General features: G+C 38.3%; 1 protein-coding gene across 12 annotated transcripts in view; it reads left to right on the top strand.

Moving 5' to 3' along the window:
• The window catches only part of COA1 (cytochrome c oxidase assembly factor 1), a 141560-nt gene that overhangs the window by 69222 nt on the left and 53030 nt on the right, over positions 1–19308 (top strand). Inside the window, exon 1 of one of the 12 annotated variants that reach the window (XM_024746597.1) lies at positions 11350–11424. The exons of the other annotated variants lie outside the window; for them this stretch is intronic. The gene's annotated coding sequence lies outside the window, so the exon portion shown is untranslated. Of the gene's footprint in view, positions 1–11349; positions 11425–19308 lie in introns of those variants that run through there. 12 annotated transcript variants of the gene reach the window in all.

Raw genomic sequence — 19308 nt, 5'->3', positions numbered from 1 at the left:
AAAGAATTTAAAATATTATAGTAGAAATGAAATTTTAGGAGCACTGTAAGATAATGTTCAGGAAATCTCCCAAACAGTAGAGTGAAAAGACACGTGGAAAATAAAAGAGAGCGCACTTAGCAAACTATTCCTGAATTTCAATACCCATACCAAGAAGATCCAGATAAAAGAGGAGAAATGAAAAGGAGAAAATAATAAATAATTCAAGAAAGTTATCCAAAATTGAAGGTTAGAGTTTTCAGATTGAGTGTGCCTACTGAGTGTCCAACCGAATAAGTGAAAATATACCCATGCTAAGATACATCATTAGGAAACTTCGAAACACTGGAAGGCGAAGAGATGATTCGAGAATGCAAAAAACAGGTTATGTATAAAGGATAAGGAATCAGAATGGCTTTGGATTTTTATGCAGCAACCTAGACATGAGAAAACAGTGGAGCAATGCCTTCAGAATTCTGAAGGAAAATGATTTTGAACTTAGAAGTATGTACTCAGCCAAATTATGGCCAACTGGAATAAAGATATTTTCAGACATGCAAGGTCTGAAAATATTTACTTCTCTTGTCCCCTTTATTAAAAACTACTGGAAGGAATTCCCTGGCGGTCCAGTGATTAGGACCCTGCTTTCACTGCCGAGGGTGTGGGTTCGGTCCCTGCTTGGGGAACTAAGATTCTGCAAGGCGTGTGGTACGGCCAAAAAAAATAGCTATTGGAGGATGAGAAATGAGAAACACCAATTGAGAGTAAATTAAGAAAAAGGAAGACAGTGGGGTATAGGAAACAGGAGATCCAAGAAGGAGGGAGATGAGGGGAATCCCCAGAGCTACTTTTAGGAGATTCCAAGGTGCTGGCTGTGTACTGTATATAGAGGGCAACCACTCCAGTTGGAGGGCTGTGAATGAGGACCTAGAAATGCAGAATTACCAAGGTGCTTGCTGTCACGGTTGTCTTTTTAAGCTGAGGACAGAATACTCTGGTGAGCTTGGTCCAGAATTGATCTGTCCTTAGCTTGCCTTGACTGTGTACTAGGGAAGTTCCAGCTTTCCCCTCATGCCCTGCTGTGTGGCTCAGTTGAGGATACTGCTTCACCTCTCAGATATATTCTGCTTTGACCTACTGCTAAGTTCTGGTGGGTGGCCGTAGTGAGCTTAGAAACAAAAGATGAACAGAGCCTGCTCTCTCATCTGTATTTCTGTTGTAGGTTCAATGATACTAACCTACATTACCCAGCTAGAAGCCTTGACTGTGGTTGACCTGTGTTTTCCAGGATTCATGTCTTTGCCTCATAACTTGGCCTCATAACTCATAACTTTTCCAGAGACGAATTCTCTTAGCTTTCTGGAAGGCTGAAACTGGACACAGAGTGACACAGAGACTGTTCAGTTTATCTTTCCCTATCCTTCCTTACTGTCCTTCATCTATAAGGGTACCCTGCCCTTGTGTATCTAGGTTTGTGATTTCGATTAAGTTTTTAAAAACCAAAAATACATTGTTCAGGGATATATACATTTATATATGTATGTATATATATGTGTATTAAAGGCAAAACTAATCTGAAAAGCAAGGGAATGATTAACACAGAAGTCAGAAGTCAGGCTAACAGTTACCTTAGGGGAGGGAAGAGGATGAGATCAGGGGGCTTCTAAGGTCCTGGTAAAGAGCAGTGTTTAAAACAGGGGCAGTGGATATATGGGAGTTCATTGTATTAATTTCTTTTTATATGCATATGTATATAGGATATGTATTTGATACATATGAAATAGAAACTTTTTTCTTTTTTTAAAGTTGAAATGTAATGGTACAGATGAACCGGTTTGCAGGGCAGAAATTGAGGCACAGAGGTAGAGAACAAACGTCTGGACACCAAGGGAGCAAGGTGGCCGGGGGTGGGGTGGGGGTGGTACTGTGATGAACTGGGAGATTGGGATTGACATGTATACACTAATATGTATAAAATGGATAACTAATAAGAACCTGCTGTATAAAAAAATAAAGTTAAAAAAAGGAATTTAGGAAAGATCGAATGAGCTAGAGTATAGGAGGTAGACTGTTTTGGGCACAAATGATGAGTTCTATATTGGGTCACTGTGTTTGTATTATCCTTGAAATGTTCAAATGGAGAATGATAGCCCTATCCTCTACATTTTTACAATGCATACCTTGTTGCTTCTTTAGACATTTATTTAATTCTGCCTTGTTTTATAGCCATTTGATATATTTGTTTCCCCAATGACATTATAATCTCCTGAGGGAGGAAACTAAGTTTTACTCCTATTTATTTGTGTACACAATTAACACATAGTTTTTCAAAAAAAAGCTATTTTAAAAATCTATCACTATTACATGATGGTACGCAATTCACTGACTTCTGGGCTTGATTCAGTTGATCTGTTTGCAAAGGCCCATTTCTTCCAACCTGCATCTCCTCTTACAATTCCATTTGTAATACTCCTGAGACTTTCACTTGATCTAATAAAGTGATCCTTACCAGGTGAAAGAAAAAAAAAATTGAAATGTAGTTGACATATAGCAATTTATTGGTATTACGTATACAACATGATTCGATATTTATATATATTGCAAAATGATCTACTCTCTTAGTAGCGACTTTCAAATATGCAATTTTGTTAACTGTAGTCACCTTGCTGTACATTACAGCCCCATGAGTTATTTATTTTATAACTGGAAGTTTCTACCTATTGACCCCCCTTTTATCTATTTTGCCCACCCTCCACCCCCCACCCCCGGCCTCTGGCAATCACCAATCTGTTCTTTGTATCTGTGAACTTCTTTTTTTGTTTTGGATTTCATATGTAAATGAGATCATATGGTATTTGTCTTTCTCTGTCTGACTTACTTCACTTAGTGTAATGCCATTAGAGTCCAGCCATGTTTTTGCAAATGGCAAGATTTCCTTCTTTCATTTGGCTACATAATATTCCTGTGTGTGTGTGTGTGAGTGAGTGTGACGTTTTCTTTATCCTTTCATCCATTGAGGAGCACTTAGGTTGATGTTGACTGCTGTCATGTTGTTGACTGCTGTCATGTCATGATGACTGTTGTTGCCAAATGATGCTGCAACAACATGGGGATGCACATAGCTTTTTGAGTTAGTGTTTTCATTTTCTTTGGATAAATACGTAGAATTGGAATTGCTGGATCATATGGTGGTTCTATTTTTAATTTTTTTGAGGAATCTGCATACCATTTTCCATTGTGGCTGCACCAATTTACATTCCTACTGACCGTGCACTAGGGTTCCCTTTTCTCTACATCCTCTCCATGCCCAGCCGCTCCGCGGCATGTGGGATCCTCCCGGATCAGGGCACGAACCCGTGTCCCCCGCATCGGCAGGTAGACTCTCAACCACTGTGCCACTAGGGAAGCCCACTTGTCTCTTTGATAATAGCCATTCTAACTCTTGTGAGATGATATCTCATTGTGGTTTTGATTTGCATTTCCTTGATGATTAAGTGATGTTGAATATCTTTTCATGTGCCTGTTGGACATCTGTATGTCTCCTTTGGGAAAATGTCTATTCAGATTCTCTGCCCATTTTTAAAAATCAGATCGTGTGTTTTTGCTATTGAGTCATGAGTTCTTTATATATTTTGGATATTAACTCCGTATCAGATATATGATTTGGAATATTTTTTCCTTTTTGGCAGCTTGCCTTTTCATTTTGTTGATGGTTTCTTTTGCTGTGCAGAAGCTTTTTAGTTTGACGTAGTCCCACTGTTTATTTTTGCTTTTGTTGCCTTTGCTTTTGGTGTCAAATCCAAACAATCATCTCCAAGATGATTGTTTACCACCTATGTTTTCTAGGAGTTTTATGGTTTCAGTTCTTACATTCAATTCTTTAGTCATTTTTAGTTGACTTTTGTGTTATGTAAGATAGTGTTCCAGTTTCATTGTTTTTACATGTGGTTGTCCAGTTTTCCCAACACCATTTATTGAAGAGATTGTTCTTTCCCCACTGCATATACTTGGCACCTTTGTTGTAAAGTAACTGACCATATATTCATGAGTTTATTTCTGGGTTCTGTATTCTGTTCCATTGATCTATGTGTCTGTTTTTATGCCAGTACCATACTGTTCTGATTACAATAGTTTTGTAATAACGATTTGAAATTAGGGAGCATGATGCCGCTAGCTTTGTTCTTAAGATTTTTGTCTATTTGTTCCATAGAAATCTTAGGATTGTTTTTTCTATGTCTGTGAAAAATTCCATTGGAATTTTGATAGGGATTGCATTGAATCTGTAGATTGCTTCGGTTAGTATGGACATTTTAACAGTATTAATTTTTCCAGTCAGTGAGCATGGGATATTATTTCATTCCATTCTGTTATTTCATCTTCTACAGTTTCTTTCATCAGTGTCTTAGATTGTTTTCAGTCCACAGGTCTTTAACCTCCTTGGTTAAATTGACTCCTAGGTATTTATTCTTTTTAATGCAATTGTAAATGGGATTGTTTTCTGAATTTCTTTCTCATATTATTAGTGTATAGAAGCCAACAGATTTTTTTCTATTATTGGTTTTGTATTCTGGAACTTTACTGAATTTGTTTCTTAGTTTTAACAGTGTTTTGGTGGAGTCTCTAGGGTTTTCTCTATATAATATCATGTCAGCTGCAAAAAGTAACAGTTTTACTTTCTGATTTACCTTTTTGATTTGGATGCCTTTTCTTTTTCTTGCTCTTTGTAGGAGTTCTAATACTCTGTTGAATAAAAGCAGCTAGAGTGGGCATCCTTGCCTCGTTCCTGATCTTTGGGGAAAAGCTTTCAGTATTTCACCACGAATATAATGTTAGCTGTTGGCTTTTCATATATGGCCTTTATTATGTTGAGGTACATTCCTTCTTTACCCACTTCATTGAGAGTTTTCTTTTTTTATCATAAATGGATGTGGAATTTTGTCAGATCATTTTTCTGCATCTATTAAGATGATCATAAGATTTTTATCTTTCATTTTGTTAATGTGGTGTATCACATTGATTGATTTGTGGATGTTGAAACATCCTTGCAGCCCTGGAATAAATCCCACTCGATCATGGTGTATGATCCTTTTAATGGATTGTTGAGTTGGTTTGCTAATATTTTGTTGAGGATTTTTGAATCTGTGTTCATCAGGGATTTTCACCTGTAATTATCTTTTTTTGTAATGTCCTACTCTGGTTTTGGTGTCAGGGTAATGCTGGCGCACAAAATGAGTTTGGAAGTGTGCTTTTCTCTTTAATTTTTTTGGGGAATAGTTTGAGAAGGATTGGTATTGTTTAAATGTTTTGTTAAATTCACCAGTGAAGCCATCTGGTTCTGAACTCTTGTTTGTTGGGAGGTTTTTGGTTATTTCAGTCTTCTAATTAGCACTCAGTCTGTTCAGTTTTCTATTGATATTTCTTCATGACTCAGTCTCTTAGGTTTATGTTTCTAGGAATTTGTCCATTCCTTGTAGGTTGTTCAATTTGTTGGTATATAATTGTTCATAGTAGTCTTATTATCCTTTGTGTTTCTGTGGTGTCAGTTTTAATATCTTCTCTTTAATTTCTGATTATATTTATTTGAGTTCTCTCTCCTTTGTTCTTGGTGAGTCTAGCTAAGGTTTGTCAGTTTTGTTTATCTTTTAACAAAAGCAGCTTTTGGATGCATTGATCTTTTCTGTTCTCATTTTAGTCTCTATTTCATTTATTTCTGTGCTAATCTTTGTTATTTCCTTCCTTCTGCTAACTTTATGCTTCATTTGTTCTTCTTTTTCTAGTTCCTTCAGGTGTCTTGTTAGATTCTTGGAGATTTTTCTTGTTTCTTGATGTAGGCATTTATTGCTTTGGACTTCCTTCTTAGAACTACTTTTGCTGCATCCTGTAAGTTTTGATAAATTGTATTTCCGTTTTCATTGTCTCAAGGTCATTTGAGTTCTCTTTTGATTTCTTCTTTGACCATTGGTTATTTAGTAGCATGTTGTTTAATCTCCACAAATATGTGAATTTTCTAGTTTTCTTCATGTAACTGATTTGTGGTTTCATAGCTTTGTGGTCAGAAAAGATGCTTGATGTGATTTCAGTCTTTTTAATTTTTTAAAGACTTGGTTGAGGCCTGACATATGATCTATCCTGGAGGATGTTCCAGTGCCACTTGAGAAGAATGTGTATTGTGTTGCTTTTGGATGGATATCCTGTATATGTCTGTAAGTCCATCTGGTCAGCGTGTCATTTAAGGCCAATGTTTCCTATTGATTATCTGTCTAGATGACCTATCTGTTGGTGAAAGTGTGGTATTAACATTCCCTACTATTAAAGTACTGTAGTCTATTTCTCCCTTAGGTCTGTTAATGTTTGCTTTTTATATTTATGTGCTCCTGTGGTGGGAGCACATAAGTATTTACACATGTATCCTCTTGTTATATTGACTCCTTTATCGTTATGTAATGGCCTTCTTTATTTCTTACTACAATCTTTGTCTTAATGCCTATTTTGTCTAAGTATGGCTACCCTAGGTTTCTTTTAGTTTCCATTTGCATGGATTATCTTTTTTTTCATCCCTTCACTTTTAGTCTGTGTTTCTTCTCATATGTGAAGTGAGTCTCTTGTAGGTAGCATTTAGATAGGTCTTTTTTTTTTTTTTTTTAATCAGTTCAGCCACTGTCTTGATTGGAGAATTTAGTCCGTTTACATTTAAAGTAATTGTCGATAGGTATGTGCTTATTGCCATTTTGTTAATTGTTTTCTGGCTGTTTTCTAGAAACATTTAAAAAATCAGATTTCTAGGCCCCATCTTCAGACCCAATGAAATAGAAACTTTGTAAATAATTTCCAGGACTCTACATTATAAATCTTAACTCTTAGATAAAAATTGTTACTCTGATTGAGTAAGTGTATTGCTCAGTATTACTAATGTGGTCTAAAGAGTACAGAATGAAGCAGATCCATTTCTTCCCTACTTGTAGTTACAATCCTCTTATGTATGTAAGAAAATTATTTTCTTCTGCCCAGTTATACCAAAGTGTATCATAATGATCCCTTATCTTTTCATGAGTCTGTAATACCTAGCTGTTGTTTAAAAATTTTATTGAAGTATAGTTGATTTACACTGTTGTGTTTAATTTCTGCTTTACAGCAAAGTGACTCAGTTATACACGTATATATTCTTTTCCATTATGGTTTATCACAGGATATTGAATATAATTCCCTGAGCTATACAGTAGGATCCTGTTTTTTATACATGTAATACCTAGTTTGTTTTTTTTTTTTTTGGCGGTACGCGGGCCTCTTACTGTTGTGGCCTCTCCTGTTGCGGAGCGCTCCGGACGCGCAGGCTCAGTGGCCATGGCCCACGGGCCCAGATGCTCTGTGGCACGTGGGATCCTCCCGGACCAGGGCAGGAACCCACATCCCCTGCGTCGGCAGGTGGACTCACAACCACTGCGCCACCAGGGGTGCCCAATACCTAGTTATAATTTGTGTCAGAATATGTTAAAAACCAAATCCCAAGATTTCTGCTGTCACTGTAGTGGGATTGTAAAAAGTGTGGGGTTAGCTATTACATGGTTTCTAACATAGATTAAAGATCTAAACATCTTTTTTTCTTTTTTTTTTAAGCTTACAGTGCCAGCATTTAAGGGGGAAGAAAGGCAGAAAACCCCAAGCAAACAAATGTAGTATTGTTTTCAAAGGTGACTTTGCTAGGGGCAGTAATGTCAAAAGGCTCCCATGTGACTTACTACATTCAGTTACAATGAAATTCTGACAGCTACCTGGCTCTTGTTTTCCAGTCACTTGTATATTCCCCAGTGGAAAAGCTAGTTTTTCAGCTCAGCTGTGAAATAGATATCACATGGTTATTAGCAGTTGGTTATGGTGGAAAGGACTTAGCAACTGAAGGTTTCAGTTAAGATCTGATATCCTGTACTTTCTTTCCTGTTCCTATTTTTTTTTGATTTGTAATTTGGGGCAGCAGTAATACCTGCTAGAGTTGGCAGGATGAGATGAGATAATTTATGTCAAGCACTTACCACAGTGCCTAGCTGCTAAAGAAATATTAATTCATAGAGTATTAATTCTATGAGTACCCTTTGCTCAAGCCAGACATTTGGGAATTGTCCATAAATCTTTTCTCTCCTTTACCTACCAAAGATCTATCCATTTCATCTCCTTAATAGCGCTAGAACGGGAGTGAGACATGACCCACATTTATAACAATCGGGCTTTAAGCAGGCAGTAACTAAATCAATCCTTCAGGACATCAAGTTCTCTTGTACCTTTATTAGTAGTAATCACTATTAGTTTCTTAGAACTCTAAAAGAATTGTAGTAATTTTCACTTCTATTGGCAGAATTGGTACTGTTGTACCAATTTCACAATAAATTTGCCAGCATTGGTAGAATTAGTTATCTTAACGTTACTTATAATAAGTTAAATAGGTAGTAAAATAATACTTTATTGTTATTTTTACTGGTGTATATTTTTAGGTTTGACATTTTCACGTTAAGTTTATAGGCATGCAGGATATTGTAAAGTGTGCCCTTTGCACAAACACACTCCTGGGTTCAAATCTAGGCTGTGCAGTTTTATGATCTCGGTCAAGTAATATAAGTCCTTTAGGGTTGCTTTGCCATGTTTTTTAAAGTGGGTTAAGATTTAGTTACATACAGGGTTGTGACAATCATTAAAAGAGATACATTTATATGAAAATGCAAAAGGCTGAGAAAAGCCCATACACTGTTTTTTTTTTTTTGCAGTACGCAGGCCTCTCACTGTTGTGGCCTCTCCCGTTGTGGAGCACAGGCTCCGGACGCACAGGCTCAGCGGCCATGGCTCACGGGCCGAGCTGCTTCGCGGCATGTGGGATCTTCCCGGTGCGGGGCACGAACCCGTGTCCCCTGCATCGGCAGGCGGACTCTCAACCACTGTGCCACCAGGGAAGCTCAAGGCCATACACTTTTCAAGAACAAAGTGGAACAACTTGTTTGATAGGTCTCAATATTTTTAATGAAAATTAAGCTAGGTTAATAAAGACAGTGTTCTATTGGTACAAGGATACACAATATCCTTGGTTCAGTAGATCAGTGGAACAGAATAAGGAATCCAGAAACAAGTGTATGTGTACACAGACAATTGATTTTTGGGAAAGGTGGCACACAGAACAGTGGAAATGTATTTCAGTAATGGTGCTAGAGCATCATGTATATTCATTTGGAACAAAGTGAAGCAAGACCCCTATCTCACATCACACTCAAAATAAATTCCCAGTGGATTGTAGATGTATTTGTGAAAGGTAAAACAATAAATATTTTAGGAGGCAGTATAGGAAAATATGTGGCCTTAGAGTATGTGAAGTTTTCTTAAAGAGCACACAAAAAGTATTAACTACAAAAGGAAAATTATAAACTGGATTTTATTAAAATCAAGAATTTCTGTCCATCACAAATCACCTTTAAAGAGAGTGAAAGGGCAAGCCACAGAGTGGGAGAAGGTATTTGCAGCAGTCTGACAAAGAGCTCTTCCATCTGGGCTGAGACGTGTACAAGTCTCAACTTCCTTGGTGGCCTCTTGGCTCCATTTTAGAGAGCTCTGTTAGCAATACCGACTTCATTTTGATTTTCTTTTCACAGGGTTTGTGGAATGAATAAAGGCATGATAGGATTTAGAATACTGAGGGAACAGGCCTGGGGTGTGCTCTGCAGCCAAGAGGCTTCCTGGGTGAGCAGTGAGACTATGTGGGCACATGGTGGCAGGAGAGCAGTGAGGGGTGCCTGGTTTGGGATCCCCAGAGCAGACTTGGACTTGAACCCGGGCTCTTTCATTTCTTGGCTGTGTGTTTTTGCCTCATCTCTAAAATAGGGATAGTTATAGAACACACCATACAGGGCTGGGATTAGTGAGATGACGTAGACGAGTACTTGCCCACAGGGGGTCTTCATTGTGGTAGTATCGTCACTGTTGGAGTTACGGTTCCTTGGAGGTGAGGGGTGGCTGTGCCAGTAGGGTGGGGGTAGGGGTCACTGCAGACCAGTGAGAAAAAGACAACCCAATAGAAAAATGAGTGAGAGACTTGAGCAGCTACTTCACCAAAAAGATGGCCAAATGTCCAGTAAAAATAAGAAAAGGTGCTCAAGACCACAAGTCATTAGAGAAATGCAAACTAAAACCCTAATGGCATGTAACTACTACACACCTACCAGAACACTAAATTAAAAGGACTAACAATAGTTTGTAGGAATATGGGCAAGGAAATTCTCATACACTGTTGCTGGAATGTAAATCGGTACAACCACTTGGGTAAATTAGTTGGCAGTGTTGAAGCTGAACGTATGTATACGTTATGACCCTGCTGTTCCACTCTGCACGGGAATGGTACAACCCAGTGGTATGTATGTGAATGCTTATAGCAGCATTATTTGGTCTCGCTTCATATTGGGGAGGTGTGGAAAATGTGCATCTGTGATATAGTAGGTAAGTAAATTGTTATATGTTCCTGCCTAGAAATAAAATACTGTAAACGAAAATGAACAAACTCAGCTCACACAACAAAATGGATGTATCTCAAAAACATAATATTGAGCAAAAGAACCCATATGCTAAAGGATATATACTGTATGATCTCAGTGTTTACAAGTCATGATCGTTCCACTTGGAGAGGAAGAAGGGGTTAATGATCGGGCGGATCTGCAGGGGACTCATGGTACTGGCAGTGCTCTATTTCTACACCTCCATGGTGGCTGCATGATGCTTGCTTGTCCTGATTTACTGAGCGGAACCTTTATGTTCTGCGTGCTTTTCTTCTTGTGTTCAACTTCAATAGAAAAATAAGAAAAGAACTACGCAGCTTTATAATGCCCAGTAAATATTCAATACGAGATTGTCCTTCTTACCTCTCCATCTCATTTGTTAGCATTTGCATATGTCCTTTGAATAATGATTAATTTGGGGCTTGATGATATAAATTTGAACTCTTTAAAAGATTAGATAGGGGCCGTTTTAGCCAGCACACATACAGAAAGTGACTTTGCCCTTGAAAATTCAGATGCTCCAAGTTTTTGTGTGACCTACAAACAGTATAATTTTTTTTAAAGATGAGAAGTACAATGAAACTCTTACGACACATTTGTTGTTTTAGTTTTCATTGTAGAAAAGTCTTAATTGTAAACAGTGGAAGCTGTCACTTTTGGGGGTATTTTTTTCTATTGTTTCAAACCTTATTTTTTGTTGTTGTTGCGGTACGCGGGCCTCTTGCTGTTGTGGCGTCTCCCGTTGCGGAGCACAGACTCTGGACGCGCAGGCTCAGCGGCCATGGCTCACGGGCCTAGCCACTCCGCGGCGTGTGGGATCTTCCCGGACCGGGGCACGAACCTGCGTCCCCAGCATCGGCAGGCGGACTCTCAACCACTGCGCCACCAGGGAAGCCCAGAAACCTTATTTTTAACCCAGGAGGTTTGTGGTTTTATAAAAGTTATATACATTCTATTAAATTTAAGAAGTTTTAATATATTTATTTTTCAAATTGCAAATGGAATATTGTTTTCAAATTTCTTCTAATTGCTGAGTATTTACAAAAACGTTGGCTTTTATGATTATCATTTATATCACACTTGATTAACCTCATTGATTCTTTGGTAATGGTTTTGAGTAATTTCTTTGTTTTATCTTCCTATACAGTCATATCAGCTATATCAATTAGTATTAATAATGGTGGTATTAAAAAATCTTTTCCTCTTTTTAAAAAATATCTTATTGCACACCAGTATTCCTAATACAGTTAAGTGGTCATTCTTACCTAGTCCTATCCCCTCTCCCCTCATACTTTTTTAAATAAGTAAAATTTCTCTATTTTCTCCACTAAATTTAAGTGGCATTCTTTTCTAGGTTATGCGTTAACCCTTGAATTCTTAGGAAGGCTCATAGAATAAATAAGGGGCTCAAAGCAGAATTTAAACAGGTTCAAGGTATAGAGAATAAAGGGTCACTGAAGATTCTAATATTACTGCATGCATTTTTAGCTTTCAAATCAAAATACTCTAAGCATTTGTATAAAAGGTTTTCAGTAATAGATGAAATTTTTTCTCTACTTTTATTTGTTAGTTACTAAAAGAGTTTTCACACTTTATTCCTTAAAAATAATTTAGTGGTAAAGAAGTATTTTAACCTTTTATGAAAAGGATTCTTCATAGTCATATATTGTTCTGAGTCTACATAAGCTTTTTGGTTTTGTTTGTAGCTTTCTTTTGTACAAATGAAAATAGGTAAGGTAGGCAGGATGTATTGGCCTAATCAATTCATTACTGCTGTTGATAAAATGATGCGTTAGTCCATATTATAATTTCTTCGAGGCGGGGGACGCCTCTGAGTCTAGGATAACCTGAAAAGTACTTCTTTACAGAGCACCTAGTAGAGAGGTATTTGTTCTGGGTGCAGAAGCCAATGTTGGTATGGCTTCATTTTCTTAACTTACTACATTTGTAAGCTGTAAAGAACATTAGCTGTCACATTTTTTAAAATGGAACTACTGTAATAAAATACAGCAAGATCAGTATGAGCTTGAGTATTAAACTATAAATTTAAGTTTTTTTCTTCCCCTCATTTATGTTCAGGGATCATCCTACATTTTTGGAACACTTATCACGGCTTCTCTGCTAGTTATTTTCTCTGATGTTACCAGAAATTATATTTGCAGTCTGAGGACAGAATTAGTTAGAATGTGGGTCTAAAGAATTTTTCCATGAGACAAATCAGGCTACTTGCAGAGGCTTGCATTTTTTGTTCTTTTATTATGGAAAATTTCATACATAGACAAAATTAGGGTAACATACAGCCATGTATCTATGACTCAAATTGAACAACTCCAAAAGCATTAATTTACACTGATGTTGGAATATTATTACTGATTTGAGGTTTTACATTACTTATTATGGTCCATACTTCCTTCTCCAATTTAAAGAAGAAATGGGCCACCAGATGAGGCTAAATATGCTAAATATTTAGAGCCTAATTTGGACAAGATCCAGCAGAATCAGAGCATCCGGGATTTGCTGGCATAGTCTTGATTTTTGTTTAGTGAGGGACACTAAAGAGGCAGAAGTTAAGTTTTCCCTTGCCCTTTAAGTGCTTACAAAGTGATGTTAAATATTGATATATAAATATATTTATAATCCTTAATGTAGATCTACCAGATGAAGAATCAAAAGGGCAGACCAAAAATGTACCTAAAATAGTCCCATGCCCTGGCATTTGTGTATTTGAAAAGTCAGGCTGACTCTAATCATGCCCCAGGAATTCCCCACCCTCCGCCCAATTTCTCTTTCAACTTATTTCTCAAATGCCTTTGGCCAGGACTTCTAAGATAGTTCTCATTCTGAAGTCATAGCATGTATGTTATGCCAATTAGGAATTGGGATGTTAACAGCATTCTAAATAGCTGTGGTATTACTTGTAAGATATCAAATAAGCTTCTCTCCAGGACATAATGAATCAGTTAAAACATTTCTAACGGAATTGTTTAAAATTTCCTTTTTGTGACAGTGTGACAGTGGTGCTGTCTGTGGTTATCTTTCAAGATTGGAAACTGTATTAGGAGCGAATATAAAACACACCCATGCTAATTAGTACTTAGAGAAAAAAATTTTCACTTTTTTTAAAAAACAAATAACAAGTTGACTCTGCAAAGCCCACGGTTCCCTTTACACAGACATAATTAACTCTGTAATTAATAAAGTGAATTAAGAACTTTAAATTATAATAAGTACCTAGGTTACATCCAGAAAGGTGCATTGACTGTCTCCTCTCATGACAGGATTAACTATGCACTCCCCATTGTTCTTCCTGTAAAATTTACCAAGCGAAGGGGTATGTGTGACTTCTGCGTTGATCCTAGTGTATCAGAGTGCAGGATTCACCTTTAAGGGTTCGTTCTTCTGAGTGTCTCAGTGTCTTCACCTCCCACTCCTATAATTTGATGAAGACAGTCAAGATATAAGTGTAGCTTTTCTAACCCGTGCTGCTGTTGAGTTTTCCCAAGCTCTAGATGCCTCTTCAGTGTAAATAAACCCCGGTGGAATTTGAAACTTTCTGGTGGACAATTGCAAAAACATTTAAGCTAATATAAAGCGGTCGTGGTGGTGAGGGCTTCTGACTTTCAAACGTGCAGACGCTTTTCAGAATGGATCTATCAGCCCTCATACAGACGGAACATTTGTGTGGTAGAAGTGTGTGCTTGGTGTACCTTCCAAGCAATATCTCCTTGTGAAGATTAGTTATTTAATCGGTAATGGCTGATAACGGGCTTTTAAAAGCACATCCTAGTTTAGATTAGTGTCCTTGGAAACCAAGTACCCAACGAAGTACGAATCACAAGTATGGCAAGCTATTGATTCACATCACGTAGCCACTAACACAATTTATACAAATAATTAGAAAAATAGAGTTGTTCTTGTGCTAGTTGCCTCATCATTTTCAGCTCATGGCTGCCTAGTGAATCAGCTCTAAACCTGCACTCTGGTTATAAAGCAGGTTTCGCATTGCCTTTTGTCCTGTGATTCTCAAAGGTTCTGTGTTAATGTTAGTGGGTGGCAAGTATTCAGTACAGGGTATTACAGCAAGGAAACCATAGCACGGAGAGGTTTGTCATTTATACCAGTCAGCTGGGTTTATGCCTTTGCTTCTGCAAATTGTGTATTAGTTTTCACGTTTGAGATTTTTAAAAACAGTCTTGCTTATAAGAGCAAGTTGGTTGTGTTGCTGTCAGTGAAATTAACCTGTCTGATTTATCTAAGGGCTAAACATTAGTTTTTCATGTTATATGTGATTCCACAACTTCTGTTTTGACCTTGCAGTCATGAGTTTTCCTAAAGATTATGCTTTAATGTTTCTGGATTTTTCTCCTGTATTATTCTAATTAATAAGTGATCTTGAGAATTTTTCTTCTGAGTTCAAGTTACATAGGCACTTTCTAATTTTGGTAGAAGGTCTGAGAAAACAGAAGAGATCTCACCAGTCCCACTGTAATTCAGGAGCCTAAGGCTCTAAGTGAAAGAGTAGTTATCTCCCTTTACGTCAGTCATCTGTACCAGCTGGTGATTTTAGAAACTCACGTGGGTCTTGGTGCCGATTGCCGTGTCCGCTTCAAATTGCATTTCCACTTCACAACCCTCCCTAGGGGTGTATTTATGTGGTAGTGTTTACAGATGATTAATATTTAAATAGAAATATGCCACTCGAAGGTCTTTTCAAGGAAAGGAAGCTGAGGTGGAAGAGTGAGTGTGCTGGCAGCCAGCCCTCTTCTTGTGGAATTCCAGAATTCTTAGAGAAGCCTTGGCAGCCTTACCATTCATTTCAATTAGAAGAAGCTGGCCATTGTTATTTACGAAGTTTGGAAATAGGAAATTTTAATCATATAAGTTTTCTTAGAATGTAATATACTTGGTTAAAATTATGAATATTTTAAGATTACAGAAGAGTTTAGAGAATAACTTAACAAATACCCATATAGCTGTCATCTACTTCTGTCAAATTCTAATATTTTCCCAAACTTTACAGGCTTTTTAAAGAAATAAAACAAAATAGATACAGTTGAAGCACCCTGTATAATCCTCCCTGATTCTGTTTTGCTCTCTTTTTCCCTTCCTCCTCACAGGTAACCACTGTCCTGATATATATTATTATATAGAAGTATAGTTACATACAAGATTGGTTCATTTTCTGTGTTTTCAATTACATATATTCAATTATATGTGTGTGTGTATATGTGTGTGTGTATATATATACACACACACACACACATACATATACACACACACATAGCATCATACTATAATACCATTCTGCAAGTTGCTTTTCATTCGTTCAGCGTATTAACAAGCATGTTGATATTTGTAGGTTGGTCATTAATCATTTAGCTGTTACATAGTACTCTGCTATATGTATCTATTATAATTTATACATTTCCTGTTGGTAGGTATTTAGATTTCTGGGTGTTTTGCATTTACAAACAACATGGAAGTGAGTATTCTTGCAGAGCTCTTCTTGTGTACTTGTAAGAGAGTTGCTATGGGCCCTAGGGTCTAGGATATATACATAGAAGTGTAATTGCTGGGTTGAAGGGTGTATGCATCTTCAGCTTTACTAGATATTTTTGCCGAATTGTTCTTTAAAGTACTTGCATTATACTCCCACCACTGGTGTATAAAAGTTTCTGTTCCATGCTCCGATCGTTCTTGGTTTTATCCGACTTAAATTCTTGGCATATGATCGGTAGGTAATGACTTTTCATATTGTTCTAATTTGCGCTTTACTAATTATTAATGAGCATAAGTACCATTCATTCACACAACGGATGAACTGAGTACTGCTAAGTCCCGTGTGCTTACATTCTAGTAAACGGAGGCAGAAAATGAATAGACAGGAAAATACACAGTATCTTAGATGGTAATAAGTGCTGTGGAGAGAGAGAAGAGAGCAAGTACCTTGTGGATCACTGGAGGAAGAACATTCCAGGCAGAGAGGATAACAAACGAGACGATCCTTGTGTGTGACATGTTCACAGAATCACAAGGAAGCCAGGGCAGCTGAAATAGAGTAAGCAAGGGGGTAGTAGGAGGTGAGGTGAGAGAATGAATAGTGAGCCTCATAGGCCATTATGGAGATTTTGTCTTTTACCTTGAATGTGATTACCATCTGAAATGAGAGGATTTTGAACAGAGGAGAGACATCGTCTCATTTAGGCTTTAAAAGGATCATAGAGTGTTGTGGTGCTGAGAGGAGACTGTAAGAGAGGCTAATGGGAGAAACAAGGAGACTAATTAGGGAGTCGTTATAATTCAAGCAAGATGATGGTGACTTAGTCCAGGGTAGAGATGAAGGTGATGAAAAGTGTTCACAGTCTGGATATATTTGTAAGCAGAGTCAACAAGGTATGCCGATATTTTATATGTGGGATGTGAGAGAAAATGTTCGAAAGTTTTTGGCCAGGACAGTGGGAAGGTTAGAGTTGCCATTCATTGAAAGAGATTCCTGGGAGAATCAGGTTTGGGGAGAAGAGAGAATTCAGGAGTTTGATTTTGGGCAAGCAAGTTCTAGATGCCTCCTTAGCATTTAGGTTAAGATGTTTATGAGGCAGATAGATACATGAGTCTGGAATATGAAGAAGTCTGAGCTAGAGGCAAGGATGTCAGCATAGAGGAGGGGTTTAAGCTGTGAGATTGGATGAAGGGATGAATGTGGAGATAGAAAAGAAGTCCGAGAAGAGCCCTGGGTCAGCCCAATGTTCAGAGGTCAGAAAGATGAAGCTTACCAACAAGAGAGACTGAAAATGAGTGCTCGGTTGGGAGGAGGAGAACCAGAGCAAGTAGTGCCCTAGAAGCCTAGTGTGGAATCTGTTTCAAAGAAGGATTGATTGGTGATGTCAGATATGCTCTGATAGATCAAGTAAGGTGAGTGCTGAGACTTGACCTTTGGTTTTAACAATATGGAGGCCATTAAAGGCTTTCACAGGAGCTTTTTCTGTGTAGTAGTGAGGAGATAAAGACTAGGTTGGTGGGGCTTCCCTGGTGGCGCAGTGGTTAAGAATCTGCCTGCCAGTGCAGGGCACACAGGTTCAAACCCTGGTCTGGGGAGATCCCACATGCCACGGAGCAGCTAAGCCTATGCGCCACAACTGCTGAGCCTGTGCTCTAGAGCCCGTGAGCCACAACTACTGATCCCGCGTGCCACAACTACTGAAGCCCGTGCGCCTAGAGCCTGTGCTCGGGAACGAGAGAAGCCACTGCAATGAGAAGCCTGTGTGCTGCAACGAAAGAGTAACCCCTGCCCGCTGCAACTAGAGAAAGCCCATGCACAGCAATGAAGACCCAACGCAGCCAAAAAAAAAGACTAGGTTGGTATACCCTCAGAGAATGGGAAGACAGGATTTGGAGATAGCAAAAATAGACACCTCTTTTGAAGAATTTCTCTCCACGTCAGAGTAGAGAAATGGGACTGTTGCTAGAAGAAGACACGGGAAAGTTTTTTCAAAGATAGGGGCTATTATAGCGTGTTTGATGCTGATATGAGTGATACAGTAAAGAGGGAGAAATTGATGATGTATAAGAGAGAGGGGAGAATTGCTGGAATGAGGTTGAGCAGATGAAAGGAGATGGGATCTAGCATACAGTGGAGGGACTGGTTTTAATAGGAGCACATCCATGGTGGCAAAGGGAAGGCAAGAGTACTTTGGCACAAATGTAGGTAAACTGATAGATTCTGACTGCTTTTATTTTCTCAGTGAAATTAAGCCTGGGAGGGGGAAGGAGGTGTAGAAGTGAGATGAGAGGAAAAGGTGTGATCTAATCATTCAGGACAATAGAGAAATTGTCTATGATTACAAGGCCGCAGCATGGCCCACTTGGAGTCAGTGGTCATTGGTATATAGTGAGGTCAGTCAGCAGAGTTAAACAATTCACCTGTGCAGATAAGGTGGAGGTAGGATTTATCTAAGATTGGGGTTTGCCTGGTGATAATGATAGAGGAGAGGGGTCAAGATAGTTGAGGGTGTGTTCAAAAGAGTGAGATTGTAATGATGGACCACGGACTCTAGGTTGGGTGAAGGGGACAGTAAAAGGTGGTAGGATCAATGGATTGTAGAACTGGGATTTAAAATACTGGAGTAAAGGAATTTCCCCTGTGTGCCACAACTGCTGAAGCCCGTGTGCCTAGAGCCCGTGCTCCACAACAAGAGAAGCCACTGCAACGAGAAGCCCACCGCACTGCAACGAAGAGTAGCCCCCGCTCGCCGCAGCTAGAGAAACCCCGCGCACAGCAACAAAGACCCAATGCAGCCAAAAATAAATAAATAAATGAATAAATTTGTATTAAAAAAAGTACGGGAGTAAAGGTATTTGAGGAGGTGAGCTGAAAAAATGAGGGGGTGGCTGGAGAGTAGGATGCTGGAAATTGAGATTGTGGAGGGGGTCAAGTTATTGGCTACGACAAGTTCTAGGGTACGACTGTGAATGAATAGCTGTAGTCAAGTGAAGGACCACCTTCTGAGAGGAGAGGAGGACGTCAGGGATCATCTGTGCGGATATTTAAATCATCATTTTGTTTCTAGGAATTTATCCATTTCTTCTAGGTTGTCAAATTTGTTGGCATATAATTGTTCATGGTAGTCTCTTATGATCCTTTGTATTTCTGTGGTATTGATTGTAACGTTTCCCCTTTCATTTTGGACTTTGAGTCCTTTTTGTTTTTCTTGATGAGTCTAGCTAAAGGTTTGTCCATTTTATCTTTTCAAAGAACCAGCTCTTAGTTCATTGATCTTTTCCATTGTCTTTTTTTTTTTTTTTTTTT

Source organism: Neophocaena asiaeorientalis, unplaced genomic scaffold (genome assembly GCF_003031525.2).
Source record: "Neophocaena asiaeorientalis asiaeorientalis breed wild unplaced genomic scaffold, Neophocaena_asiaeorientalis_V1.1 scaffold68, whole genome shotgun sequence".
Taxonomy (NCBI): Eukaryota; Metazoa; Chordata; class Mammalia; order Artiodactyla; family Phocoenidae; genus Neophocaena; species Neophocaena asiaeorientalis.
The sequence above is the reverse complement of the archived record's forward strand: the minus strand, read 5'-3'. Positions and strand labels throughout refer to the sequence as shown.